Here is a 14,850-nt window from a genome sequence, read left to right as displayed (position 1 = left end):
AATAGGTTCTCCCCCTATGGTCTATGATCTGTCTAGCCATAGGTTCTTAGCCCAATAATGGTTTGTTTCAGGTATGTGCTTCATGTTATGGAGCAAAACTTAATCTAATCAGAAAGTTGTTGGTTGCTGTCATGATATTGCAGCCACCAGTGGGCATGTCTTGCCAAGTCAAGTATAACCTTTGTAGTTCCCAGGGTTCAGACCTGGATAAGATTGAGGATTACCCTTCTTCTCCAGTAGCATGGACAGCACCTTTCAGCACTGTGATAGCTAGACAATAGGGATGAAGCTTCCATGTCAATGGCAACTTGATTTTTTTTATGTGGTCTGCAGTAACAGTGTCTTATCATAAAATCTGGAGCATTGTTCACAATAGATAATTTATAGAATAAACAGTTGTCCAACAGCAGAGGAATGGATAAACAAAGTGTGGTATATGTGTACAATGGAATTTTCATCCATAAAGAAATCATAGTTGTGGCATTTGCAGGAAAATGTATGCTAGGAGGGATATACTAACTGGATTAAACCAATCTCACCATGAAATACAGCATATGTTTCTCCTTTGTGATCCTTAGATTTTAGACAGATACATAAACTCTGGTTACACACAGGACATGAAAATAGAAGTAAAATCTTCTAGAGGAAGTGGGACTTATGGGAGGCACCAGGCAGAGAAAGGGCAAAGTCAGGGAGTATATGGGAAGTGAGCTCGGTGTGTATTCTGTACATACATGAAAATGTCCTATGTAATTGTACCATGTCAATGAATAGCACACTGAAACTTTTCCAAAATAATAAAGTAAATTAAAACTAAGTAAAGCATTCTGAAGAGTAGTCAAGAATGATTGCAATAATAATTGGGAGTCTACAGGACCTACAACTAAAAAGAAGTAATACATTCCTGTCACTGGGGTTTAAATTACAAGCACTGTCTAGTAGGGACATTGTTTCCCTATTATAGGTTAATCCCATTTTAACTCTTATGTGTGTGTGTGTGTGTGTGTGTGTGTGTGTGTGTGTGTGTGTGTGTATTAGTTCACTTACCCTACCCTCCTCTCGCTGAACCCAATATAACCCTTCCTATTTCATTATTCCCTTTTAATCCTTTATACCATTACAGTCTATTGCACTGTCTTTGAAAGCCCCTCCTCCTGGTCCCTTAGAAAGTTCCTGGCCTCTACAGGTATTACAAACAAAACACATATCTGAAGATTCAAAGCTAACATCCACAACTGAGAAAAAAAAAATGTGCCACTGTGTTTCTGGGTCTGGATTAAGTCATTCAGAATTAATGTTTCCAGCTTCATTCATTTACCTGAAAATTTCATAATTTCATCTTTCTTAAGAGTTGAATAATATTCCATTGTGTAAATATACATTTTCATTGTTCATTCGTCAGCTGATGGACATCCTGGCTTATTCCCTATCCTGGCTATTGTGAGCAGAGCGTCAATGCACATGGATGAGCATGTGTCTCTAGATTAGGATACAGAGTCCTTTGGGTAAATGCCCAAGAGTGCTATAGCTTGATTGTGTGGCAGACATTAATTTTGGCTTTCTGAGGAAAGTCACACTGATATTTACAGTCACTACACCAGTTTGCACTCCCGCTGGCAATGACTAAGTGTCCCCCTTCCAACATACAACTCAGTACTTGTTGCTGCTGGGTTTCATTGTTGTTGTTTTTGTTTTGTTTTGCATTAATCACTCTGACTTGGATGAAATAAAAATCTCAAAGAATTTTTAAGTGGTGTGGCTAAGGACTTTTAAGTTGTCTTCTTTCCTTTTTATTGAGTTGTTCATTTCCTTTCCCTTTTTTGGTGGGGGAAGGAGGTACTTTCCTTTTTCTAAAGCTCTTTGTATATTATAGATAGTAACTCCCTGTCAGATGTACAGCTGGTAGAGATTATTTTCCTCATTCCATGGACAGCCTTTGCTGCTCAGAAGCTTTGGTTTTATGTAACCCCATTTATTAATTGTTAGTATTAATGCCTGGACAATTGGAGTGGTTGACAAAGTCTTTTACTGTGTCATTGAAGTCAAGCATAATCCCCACTTTCTGCCTCATCAGATTCAGGGTTTGAAATCTTATGTTAAAGTCTTTGATTCACTTGGAGTTGAGTTTTGTGCAGGATCAGTAATAAGGACCTAGTTTTGTTCTTCTGCATGTAGCTGTCCAATGTGATCAGCACTGTGTGTTAGAGATGCTGTCCTTTCTCCAACCTGCATTGTTGGCCTCTTTGTCAGAACTGAGGTGGCTTTTTTAGTCTGTTTTTATTCCAGTACTATATTGTCTTTATTACTGTTGCTCTACAGGATAATTGAAATCTTGGACAGTGATGTCTCCTGCCTAGTTTGGTTTGGTTTGGGATTTTGTCATGGATATTCAAGATTGTTTTGGCTATCCTGGGTGTTTTGTATCTCCAGATAACAGTTAAAATTATCTATGCAATTTCTGTGAAGATTGTGTTAAAATTTTAAGGGTTATGCATTGACTCAGGAGATTGCTCTTGGTGGACTGGCCGTTTTCACAAAATTAATTCTGGTCATCAGTAACCAGGGAATAGGACATCTTTCTATCTTCTGGTTTCTTCTTCTACTTCGTTCCTTGGTGTCTTAAAGTTTTGAGACAGACTTTAGTAACAAGTTTTTAAAGGTCAGAGCAGTTCAGGCAGGGCTGGCTTGAGTACATGGATGATTTAGTCATAAAGAGGGAAGAGGGAAATGGTTACAGCACATTACCACGTGTTTCCAGTTCCTTCCACATGGAGGAAGAGATGCAGGCTGAAGGACTCTGTCATCTGATTGTGCAGAGAGAGAAAACGGTCCTCTCAGTTGCACCAGAGAAGCAGCTTAAGGCTTCCTATGCTTTTCTTCATCTGTGTCAGCTCTGCCTGTGCTGTCTGCTCGGGCTCACTGGGAATGCTGAACTCCACTGTCTGCTTCCTTCCATCCTTGTGTGCTGTTTCTAGATTATGCTCCACATCACCTTGATAAAGCAATGAGGTGATAGAACAAAGTCCAACAGAAGAACAGGTCTGGATAAAATATAAAATCAAAGATAACAAAGTGGTAAGGGAAAATGGAAAGCTCGGGGAACAGGTGGAATCATGCAGAGGTCCAAGTCAGGTGTGCAGATGAAAGGAAAACATTTGAGCCTTTCTAGGGAGATAGATGTAAAACCGAGTCCTCCATGCCCGATCCTCTGCGGGACTTTAAAACCAGCTTTATCCTGCTCTTTATAGGAGGATTGGTGAAGAAAAGACAGACCTAACATAACAGGAGGAAGAACAGTTTGATGTGTGAACTTGATTGTCCTTCTTTGCCCTTCTCAGAGGGCTGGAAAATTGTAGCTATGGTGTGGGAAGCTGAAACCAATCAAGATGATATGCCTAGGCTGGCAGGAGCCGCAGACCCTCTTCATGTCTAATGTAAGCGCTGAATTCTTTGATGGAATTGCTTTCATAAATACTTTAAAGCAAAAATTACAAATAATAAGTTTTAATTTTTAGTTCCTTAATATACACAGTGTGAGCAGGTTTTGCACCCCCCAAAAATCATCTCTTTTCTAAATTTTCTGTAAATATTAAAATCTTTTGTTAAAGAAAATAACAATCATTTTGATCTCGAATAACCTCATTAATCACTATACTTTGCCCTAAGGTTGAATTGGATCCTTACAGCCTAGACATAAAGGCAAACCAGAAACAGATGGGCAGTTCCAGATCCGGCAGCTCTACTTGAATCTAAGCTTGTGAAAATGGCTTTAGGTGGTTGGGGAGTACTGGAGCCCTGAGCTGCTTTGGGGAGCAGAAGAAATTCTGCTCTAATAAAATGTTAGCAGGCCATCAAACTCTTTAGGCAACAGTTCATAGTTAACACAACTCAACCACAACAACCACAGATATGATATGTAATTAATGAAAACTCTAGACCAGGCTGTGGTGGCATATGTCTTTGATCCCAGCACTCGGGAGGCAGAGTCAGGTGGATCTCTGTGAATTTGGGGCCAGCCTGGTCTACAGAGTGAGTTCCAGGAAAGACTACAAAAAATATACAGAGAAACCTTGTCTCAAAAGAACCAAAACCGAAAAAAAAAATGCAAAGAAATAGAGGGTCCATGGAGCTCAAATGCATGAGGTGGTTTTTCCTCAGAGTTACCATTTAAAATAAGTATGTTTAATGTGCCATAAGAAAAAAAATCAATATTGAGAATTTCTGTGAAGAACTGGAAATTCTTTAAAAGCAAATGGTGAAAGTTAAGGGTTGAAGAATGTAGTCTCTGCTATTTAGTACTCAGTGGCTGGGTCATGCAATCTGCAGTAATCATGAGATCCTTGGGACACATCTGCTAAATGTGGAGAGGCCAGAGCACACAGGCTTTGCAGCCTCGGGGTTCTGAGTGGTGCTTTCCTGAGATCACAGCAACAGTGGGTGGAAAGCACTGGATCCAGACTGCATGCTCACACCTAAGCCAGTCAGAGGATCCTGGAGGAAGAGGCTGCACCTTCCTGCACTGGAAGAGCTGTTGGGATGCCAGTACAGACTGCTCAGTCTGTGAGGCCACCCGACCCGGTGAACCGAGCTTGGTGAGGAGGGCCAGCAGGGTGAGGGGCAGTGTACACAGTCCCTGAGGCCACAACAGGTACAAGTGAGAGAAGGCACACATGGCCACAGGATCCTGGCCTGGACAGAGGGAAGGGCTTCAGGCGGCAATGCCCTCCTGGGCTCAGCATCTCCCTGAGTCAGGCACTACAGGAGCCCTTCTCAACCTTCCTAACAATGTGACACTTTAATACAGTTCCTCATTTTGTCGTGACCCCCAACTATAAAATTATTCTCATTGCTGATTCATAACTGTAATTTTGACACTGTTTTGAATCGTAATGTAAATAGCTGTGTATTCCAATGGTCTCAGGGGAACCCGGTGACAGGGTCATTCAAACCCCCCAGGGATTGGGAACCACAAGGTGAGAAGCCGTTTGCTACACAGACCAGAAGATCTGAGTTCTGCTGGGGAGGAGGGGGACACGCTCTTCTCCACCTGGTTCACCACTCTCCCTGCTCCCACCCAGCAGTGCTCATCCAGGACAGAGGCTCTGACTTGTGAAGGCCTCACACTTCATCTTCACACAGTGCCCTTCCTGAGGTGACTACAGAGCCTGAAATGGAGACCCAGGGGCTGATGGCACTACTGGAGTCTCCCCTCCTTCCCACTGTGTGGGACCTTGGGTACAAAGGACACAGCCCAGTGCCCAGCACTGTCCTATCTCCCTGTGCATGCTGCACATCTCGTCTGTGGTAGGAGCAGCTTTTGCTGCTGGATGCCTTGTCAGGCATCAGGTCAAGCTGCGGCTATGCAAGAGACAGAAAGCAAAGTTTCAGTATCTGGCCTCAGACACTCACGTGCTTGTTTGGAAATACTGGCTATTCTGCAAAATGTACAAATGAGGTGCACAGGAAGGTCAAGAGATTGCACAGGCCTCCCCAACGCACAGAAGTTCAACCATTCAGATACCAGTGCAGAAGCAATAACAGTAAGTCTGAGCAAACGTTTCTTAGAACTCCAGTAACAGAAAAGGGAAGTTTGACCCAGCCCCTCCCATACATGTTTTCCAAAGTAGGTCTAGGAGCTAAGACACTCAACAGTGCCACTGTCCTAGCCTGCCTTGGAGGCTTTGTCCTTTCTCCTGGGTTTGTTCTAGCAAGTGTCAACATTAAAACAGATATCACCTATAGGTAAACCCAAGCTCTGAATATTTCAGCCAGGTGTAGCATCTCACACACAAACACCCCAGAAACAGCTACTGCCTAGAGGCATGGGCTCTATGGGACAGGAGTATGGGCTCCTGGGATGGGCTCAGGTGATCAGAATCTTCCTGGCTCCTGACCCCTTTCCTCCAAGAACAAACAGCTCCTCTCTGATCCATAGAGAATCTTCCCTGCTTTGGCATTGTGGATATTGTCTGGGTAGGGCTAGATTAAAACAGTTCCCTGTTGTCCCACTGTGGTTTAAATTACAAACCACAGGTGGCTCCTCTTCTGACACCTCTGCTCCACTTCTGAACCAAAAGGGACCCTTGTTTCCCATTAGTTGGGCAGCACCTGATCCCAGCACACAAGACCAGAACAGGACGATCATGATACTAAGGGGTGTTTGGTACATTAGAAACTGTTCAACTTTGTAGAAATAGAAGGTGATTGGACTGCTTTGCAGAATCTTAGTTTGAATCGTGTAATACAATTAAAAACTTGTTTCAGTTGAAGGGGTTGATGAGTCACCCAAACCCCTGGGCTTAAAGTAACAGCTGATACAGTGTTTCTTACAGGTCTATTCACTGACCTGAGCTCACCTGGGTAATATATAGTTTAATATCACCCTGCAAACACAGACCTTATTTAATTTTGTGACATGTCTGCGTATTTACAAGTGCTCTGAGGAAAATTAAAGAGCACATAATATACAAAGTACCATGAAGCCATCCAACACTGAGTACTAGGGTGATGTTACAGTTCATGTTCACTCTACTGTGCAGTCAGAGGAGCTTAGTAAAGTCGGACCTTTCTGCTTCCTTTGTCCCATCCCTGTTGTAGAAACAATAATGGGAAAAGTTCACTTTAAACAAAGTAAATGTCCCCCAGATGTCAGGCAGTGATGGCCCACACCTTTAATCCCAGCACTTGGGAGACAGATCTCTGAGTTCAAATCCAGCCTGGTCTACAGAGCAAGTTCTGGGAAAGCCAGGGCTGCACAGAGAAATCCTGTCTAGGGAACAAAAAAAGTCCACCCAGAATTATTGTGCACCTTCTTCTCTGGGAAGTGAACTTGCAAATCTGAAAACACATGAAACTGAAACCTGCATAAAAATAACTTGAGTTTGATTGTGGCCAGGAAATGAGCAGCTAATGAAAGGCACAGTTGCAGGAGCTCTGGGGTCATATTGAGATGGCCATGTCTAGATAAGATCCCACTTCTATGTGGAATCTTCACAAGGAAATCTCACAGGAAGAAAGTCAAGAGCAATTTGAAGGAGCTAAGTGTTGGTAGAAATAGGATTGTGATGGTGAGCTGAAAATTTAGATCCAAGAGAAGTTCTGGAGACCAGTGTGCACCGTGGTGACAACAGGGTGACAGGAATTGTTTAGGAAGAAGTTAAATGTTCTTTACGCACAAACACAAATAAATGGCCACTGCCTTCAATAATGCATGTGTTAGCTAACCTGTAATCATTTCCTAGTATATACCTACATCAGATCAGCACATCAGTATCTTAAGCATACAGAAGTTTGTCAGTTATACATCAACAAAGCCAAAGAGGAAAGACAAACAGCAGATGGGGGCAGTTAGTTCCACAGCATCCAATCAGTGAGTAAAACCTTAGCATCAGACAGACCTTAGCAGAGAGACACATGTGCATTCTGTGTGAACACAAAAGGGTCTCTAGCATAGTGGCTGGTGGGGAGAAAATGCTTCTTTTATGAATGAGAAAATGGATGAATGGGGTCAAATGTGAGCCATTGTTCTTGTAAGTGGAAGAATTTCTGACCTTGCTGCCTAAAATTCTGCAAACATGGAGAATTTACTAGAGTCTGGGTGCAGTATCAAATGCCTTGAATCCCAGCACTCCGAAATAAAAGGCAGGAGGATCTCTGTAACTATGAGACTAGCCTGGTCTCATAGTGAGTTCTAGAACAACCAGAGCTACATAGTAAGACCCTGACTCCAGAAAGAGAGAGAAGAGAGAGAGAGAGAGAGAGAGAGAGAGAGAGAGAGGGAGGGAGGGAGGGAGGGAGGGAGGGAAAGAGAGAAATTACTAAAACCCTGGTTTACAGATACAATTCCAAGCCTCTATGTTTGATCCCTGTAAGGCCCTGCTAGCTATCTCCATAATTATGGATTCCACTCCAACCACGTCACATGTCCATAGAGAATGTTTATTTGATAAATACAGCTTCATCATCTCACTAAATGACCTATAATAACCATCATAAGAGGCGTCACTCAAGCCCCATCCTAAACCTTTGTATGATTATTTAGCACAACATAAAATCCCTTATTGCCACTGGGTTCCTCTGAGTACCAGAATCTGAAAGAGAAAAGGGTGAGGGTAATTCTCACAATAATACTTTGAAAAGGGATAGAGGCAATTGGGGTCTGAAAGCTGGGAGTGAACTTTGTGGAAATCAAGGTCATGTGTGCCCAAGTTACCCCTCCTCCACTATGCATGCAGCTTCTCCTCCACTTGAATCTCCGGCTTTCCCTTGAAAACTGAGCCCACAGCACCTTATTGTATTATGTAGTATGCAGGCAAGTATCCCAAAGGCTCACCTCTATTGGATCATTCCTACACCCTTTCTAAGGCTTTCTTATTTGGTGAAAATATTTCACATCAGTACTATGGGACGATACTTTTATCCTTTTCTAAATAACATTTCTATTTCTATTTGAGATCTCCATTCAACATATTTTGATCACATTTTTCCCATCCCCACTTTTTCTGAATCTTCCCTAAATCCTTACCCAACCACCTCAAGTTTATTTTCTCTCATTAAAAAAAAAAAAAAAAAAAAAAAAAAAAAAAAAATGGAGTCCATTTGTCTATGTCGACTACTCCTGAGCACGGGGCCTGCCCTGGAGTGTGGTTGATGTACCTAGTGACACTCCACTAGGAAAAACTGATTTTCCTCTTCCAGAAGCTATCAATTGGAGAGAACATCTCTGCTAGGGGTGGGACTCTGTGCCCACGTCCCCTCCTCCATGCTGGGATTTGGTCTGGCTGCAGCTTGTGCGGATCTAAAGTATGCTGTCACGGTCTCTATGAGCTCATGTGTGCATCTGCCCTTCTCAAATGGAATGATTTAGAACCTGAGGAACTAACTAAAATATACACACCTCTTATTTATTATACCTTGGGCAAGTAATTTAATTTCTTGGTTGTAGCAGGAATTGTTAGAAGGTCTTTTTAATGAAAATAAACCTGAGGCCAGTTATGGGGATGAATGCTGGAAGGTCAGAGAAGCAGGACAAACAACAGCTACCTCACAGCACCAGTTCCTTAGCTGATCCTGCTTCCTCAGGGTGGAAGCCTCTGAGTCCTTATCCAAATGAATCTCAGCTGAAGTGTGCTGCTCAAAGCCTAAAAGCTTAACCAGCCAAAAGCTTCTAATTTCTGGTCTTCACTCCTTCTATACCTTTCTGCTTTCTGCCCTCACTCCCTGGGATTATTAAAGGATCACTTTCTGGGAATAAAGGCATGAGTCACAATGCTTGGCTATATCCTTGAACACACAGACATCCAGGTAGATCTCTGCCTCTGGAATCTAGGATTAAAGGCGTGTGCTACCACTGCCTAGCCTCTATGTTTAATATTGTGGCTGTTCTATTCTCTGACCCAGGTAAGTTTATTAGCATGCACAATATATGTGGAACACAGTACCACCACACTTGGTACTCTCAGTTCCCTACCTTAAAATTTGGGACTACAGTACCATGGGAATAAGTTGTCATATCACACAATTGTATGAGACATGAGGGATTTCCTGCTGGGATATACCACATGAGAATGAGAAACCATAGAATCACTCAGATCACATACAAAGATGCAACATCTTAAAACAAGAAGATAAAAATTGGAGCATTCAACCCTACTCAACGTGATATGCAGATACTATAAAGTGGGAACTCAAAGGGAATGGAAAGACATAGGAAGGAGGGGAGAAGAGGAACCACACTGTGAGAGAACTCTGTCCTAAGACACTCTGCAGCAAACATAAATTCATGCACTTCTGTATGCAAACATGGTTTCAGATGAACCAGACAACATGAGCAAACACTTAAGGCATGAAAACATGCATTTTGACTGAACAGCCAAGTTCTGACATCACATTCTAGAGGACCATTGGTCCCTCAACATTGTGTGGGCTCCCACTTCCCACTCAGCTGCCTCCTGCAGGGGGAAGGCAAAGCTCACATCCTGGTCCTTCTGAAGCTGCTCCTCTGAGCTCTCTGCTTCCCACTGTCTTCATCACTCACTCATGGACACTCTCCACTCACTGTGCCACTGGTCACATCCTGACACAGCTCTGGTTAGCAGCTGTGGGAGGAGGCTGTCTCTCTCCTCATGCCTATCTTCCCTTGATCCCTGCACTGCTCAGCACCAGCCTCTCAGGTTCACAGCATTATTGGGAACAGTTGGGAGAATTAATGGATCACAATATACCGAGGGGAACTTAAGATAGATGCTAAAAATGGGATCATTTGAGTTCCTCCTGCAAATAAGTGTCTTCCAGCTCATACCCACCCATGCTCAGTGTCAGCTCTTCCAAACACTTCCTTTCTTGAAATCTCCTCTAGCTACTCCCATGTTCATACACATAACAAGAAAGAGCATGTGTTTTTGTTTTTTTTAAAAAAAAGATTTATTTATTATGTATACAGCATGTATGACTACAGGTCAGAAGAGGCACCAGATCTCATTACAGATGGTTGTGAGCCACCACATGGATGCTGGGAATTGAACTCAGGACCTCTGGAAGAGCAGTCAGTGCTCTTAACCTCTGAGCCATTGGGCCAGCCTCCAGCAGCAGGAGGCATGAGGGGGAGTCCATGGAACCAATGGACCTGGATATTTTTTATCTGAGGTAGTAAAATTAAACTGTTTGATGCCTGGCAGAGAGGGAAAACAAATGCATGCATAAACACACACACACACACACACACACACACACACACACACACACACACACTTAGGATCTTTCTATCATCTGTCTCAGTTCTTCATTTCCTTCCTTACCTCTATCCATAAATGCCCCTTTTCTCTCTCTCTCTCTCTCTCTCTCTCTCTCTCTCTCTCTTTCTCTCTCTCTCTCTTTCTCTCTCAATGTCTTCATTCTGACTAACTTGATTTTTCCCTTACACCTTGTATACCCCAGCAAAATATTTCAGGCAATATAAAAAATAAAAGTGTGGTTACATTCTGTTTTTCAAGTGAATGATTACAATGAATACAGATAAAAACATGTTTTTATCTCCCTTACATGATTAAACAAAGTCATACGAAGAACCCACATGCATTCACATCTAAGTAACTTGTAATAGAGTAACAGAGTGTAAGCAATCGGTGTTTTTCTCAGCAAGTTCTTTTGCTGGCAGGCTAAATACTGTGGTTACAAAGAAAGGACCAATCATTTGATTATTTATCTCTAAAAGTAAATTTGTAAGAAATCTTAAAATAATCACAAACCTAAACTTTTATATAAAATTTTATATATAAAAAACAATCAGTCATCTCTACTTTAAATCTTTAGGATGCATACCTGTTCATCAACAGGAAATTGAGGGCAGAAATGGTCATCAAACAATCCTAGCAAGAAAGGCACATGAGCTAGTAATAATTGGGCTATTTGTTCTTGTTCTCTAACATTAACAAGTCCTCACTCAACTATGTGCCTTTCTAAAACTAGATTTCCTCCTAGGGTTTTCCTCCTCAAAGCTATTCACAAAAGTTTCACAATCTAACCTTAAGTTACTTTTCAAAGCTTTGTTTCAGCTGTGATGAACTCTGAAACCTATGAACACATTTTCCAACACTAAGGTGAAAAGAATTTAAGCTAGCTGGGCTACTGGGACTTAATCGGTAACCTAAGCCACAGTCTACATGGCTCTTCAATAAAAAGAGTTGTGTGACATTTCCTTGTTTTATTTTTATCTTCTGCAGGTTCTGCTTTATGAGAGGAAGGAGCAATATTTCTTGCTCCCTTTACCTATGTTAATTTTTCCACTAAAATAACTTCTAACATAATCCCTTAATATATTGATTAAAAACTCTCAATCATCAAACTTCCATTTACAGTAACACTATTAGTGTATAAAATCATTGTTTCAGTTAAACACTACAGCTCAGAAGGAAATCATCTTCATTATAATCCACAGGTAAAGATGCCCAGTATATCCGGGTACTACCAAGAGATGATCATGCTGCATTAAGAGTAGTGGGGATCTCCCCATGCCCATTCACACCATGCCAGATACCAGAGGAAGATGACAGCAGCAAAGATGGAAATGCACAACTGTAACAAGAGACCTTCTGGGGCTGAGCTCTTGGAGCCATACCTATCCAAGATTCACCCATGAGGGTTTTGTTTCCTGTTTCTAAGTTTTTGTTTGCTTTTGTATCCAAACATACTGAAAACCAAGGGTTCACACTATTACCCCATTTTAATGTAATGCCACCATGGGTCTCAATTTGTTCCCAAATTTCAGCATTTCTAACCTACTTCTGTGAGGGAAAAATGTGGGTTCATTATCTCTATGGAACACTCTCAAGTGATAATCTCTTGGATGCTGCCAATCACCCTCCCATGTCCTCCACGAAGCTGCCTATCTCTCCAGGATGGGCTCCAGTCCTCAGGTCCAGCCTGTGTCCCATGCATGGATAACCTCCTCCCTTTAGCTGGATGTTTCCTCTGAGGACCAGACACCATGATGAAGTTCTCACAACACAACGGAGGAAGCCTAGGCTTGTGCTCTGACTTTTTCTGCAAATATCTGAGGAGTCTCCACTTAGACTCTAAGGCTTGGAGTTCCAAGTTCATCTTTATGGGCAGAAGCCCTCATCACCCTGGAATGTACTGAGTGGCCACACAGAGCTATAACACCAGGTAGACAGCATCCTTACCTAGCCAGTGTCTAAAGCCCATACCACATCTACCTTCTGAACAGACATTCTCCTCAGTCTATTTGACCACTACATCCAATCCCAGGACATGCACAACCAGTTAAGAATGCTCTCCTTACCCTATTAGACACTAAGGTCCCACACTGAGGTCCACTATAGAGACACTGTTTATCCATGCCTGGTCTATCCTCTGCAAGGAAGATCCTTTCAACATCTGTGTCTCTGAATCCCAACCTAGTATGGATCCAACACTATGCACGGGTGTCCTCTTCACCACAGATACTCTCCTCACCATGCAAGTGAGCCCACCTCACTCTTCACAGGTACCCTCCTCACTAAGAACAGTTGCCTCCTCACTCTGCATGGATGCACTCTTCACCATGCACAGGTGCTCTCCTACCTATGCACGGGTAACCTGTTCACTCTAAGCAGGTGTTCTGCTCTGTAGGCAAAGTTCTCTTGTCTTGACTGCCAGTTCCCAAATAACTGACAGCCACTTCTTAAATAACTGACTTGAGGACTTAATACAAATTATAAATGCTCTGCCAATAGCTCAGGCTTGTTACTAACTAGCTTTTAAAACTTAACCCATTTCTGTTAATCTATGTGCTTCCCTGAGGCTCATGGCTTTTTACTTCTGTCCCATTTTGTGTCCAACTCATTCTCCTGGAGACTCTCCTGATTCCACCCTTCCTCATTCCATCATTCTCAGGTCAGCTTTACCACCTAACATTATCCTGTTAAGATAATGGCCAGTCAGCTTGTTTATTGAACCAATCATAGTGACATATATTCACAGTGTATAGAACTATTATACCACATCACTCCTCACCCTGCATAGGTATGCTCCAACTCTGCACCAGTATGCTCCTGACCCTTCTGAATACCCTGTTCCTTCATTAGGACCCTGTCCCCTCCTATTTGCAGTTCTGACTCCCCACAGGAAGTGACCTAATGAGTTGACACTCTCCTCACCATGCTGGAGCACAGACTCCCTACAAGTGACCATTCCATAGCATAGCTGCCCTCTTTACCTCTCAGGCTCAGATGACTCACACCAGATATGACAGAATATGAACTCCTGTGTAATTATTAAACCAATTGACTATTTCCATGGTGATAAGTATACCTACATACCACTTCACTCCAGTCACAGATGTTCAGGGGTTTTACCTTCTCAGCAAAATATATTTCTAAAGTTATCATATCTCACATACACTATTAAAACCATGCACAATATTCAAGTGGCTTACAACAACAAATATTTCTCATTTGTGTGTGTCCTAAGGGTTTAGCCATGGGTCACTGAAATGCTGTTCAGCTTATTCATACATATATCGCTTTGGAGCCAGGATCGTAGAGAATCACAGCATCTTGCAAGGTGAATGTGTATTAGCCTCCTGTATTTAGAGAATCAGATTCATTCTCATCATATGGGCCAGTGAAGGTCACCTGGACAAACCAGCCAATTGGGGATGAAAGCATACTCTATATACAGGAAGATGGGTCAAAGGCTTTGAAACAGTACTTTTACAGAGGATTATGAAAGCATTTGGAAATCAGCATAGCATCTACACCTAATCCCTTTACCATTTGCTCAGGAGATGTATGTTGTTGGGTTTTAATATGGAACATTAGTACCATTGGTAGAAAAGAGGTACCATTGCAACACAGGCAAAAAATACCAAAAACTTGCCAGGAGATATCTCAGATAGATTAAGAGCACTGGCTGTTCTTTCAAATGTCCTGAGTTCAATTCTCAGTGACCACATGTGGGTCTCTTCATGTCCATCCACAGAGCAGAGGATGTCCCTAATGTGGCCCGCACCAACATGAGACACCAAAAATCATGGGGGTGCTACTACAAAGTTGGCTATCATCTTCTTAAACTTGCTCTTGAGGAAGGGCACCTAGTCCAGGATCAGACACCATTAGAGGCCCACATCAGCCTCATGGCACCCACAGCACCTGACACACTAGTCATGGGGACCAAGATCCTGAATGGCTCCTGGTAGTGCAGGTATTGGAGGACATGAGAAAATGCTGACGGAAGGGCACAAACTGCCAGAGAAAATGTGAGTAAGCACTGAGGACCAAAGTGTCAGTAGGTGACAATGTCACCCTGTCTATCTGAATTTGCTTAAGAAGATCTAAATGTTCTACACCACAC

This window comes from Onychomys torridus, chromosome 3 (assembly GCF_903995425.1).
Source record: "Onychomys torridus chromosome 3, mOncTor1.1, whole genome shotgun sequence".
NCBI classification, from domain to species: Eukaryota; Metazoa; Chordata; class Mammalia; order Rodentia; family Cricetidae; genus Onychomys; species Onychomys torridus.
This window is presented reverse-complemented; position numbering follows the sequence as displayed.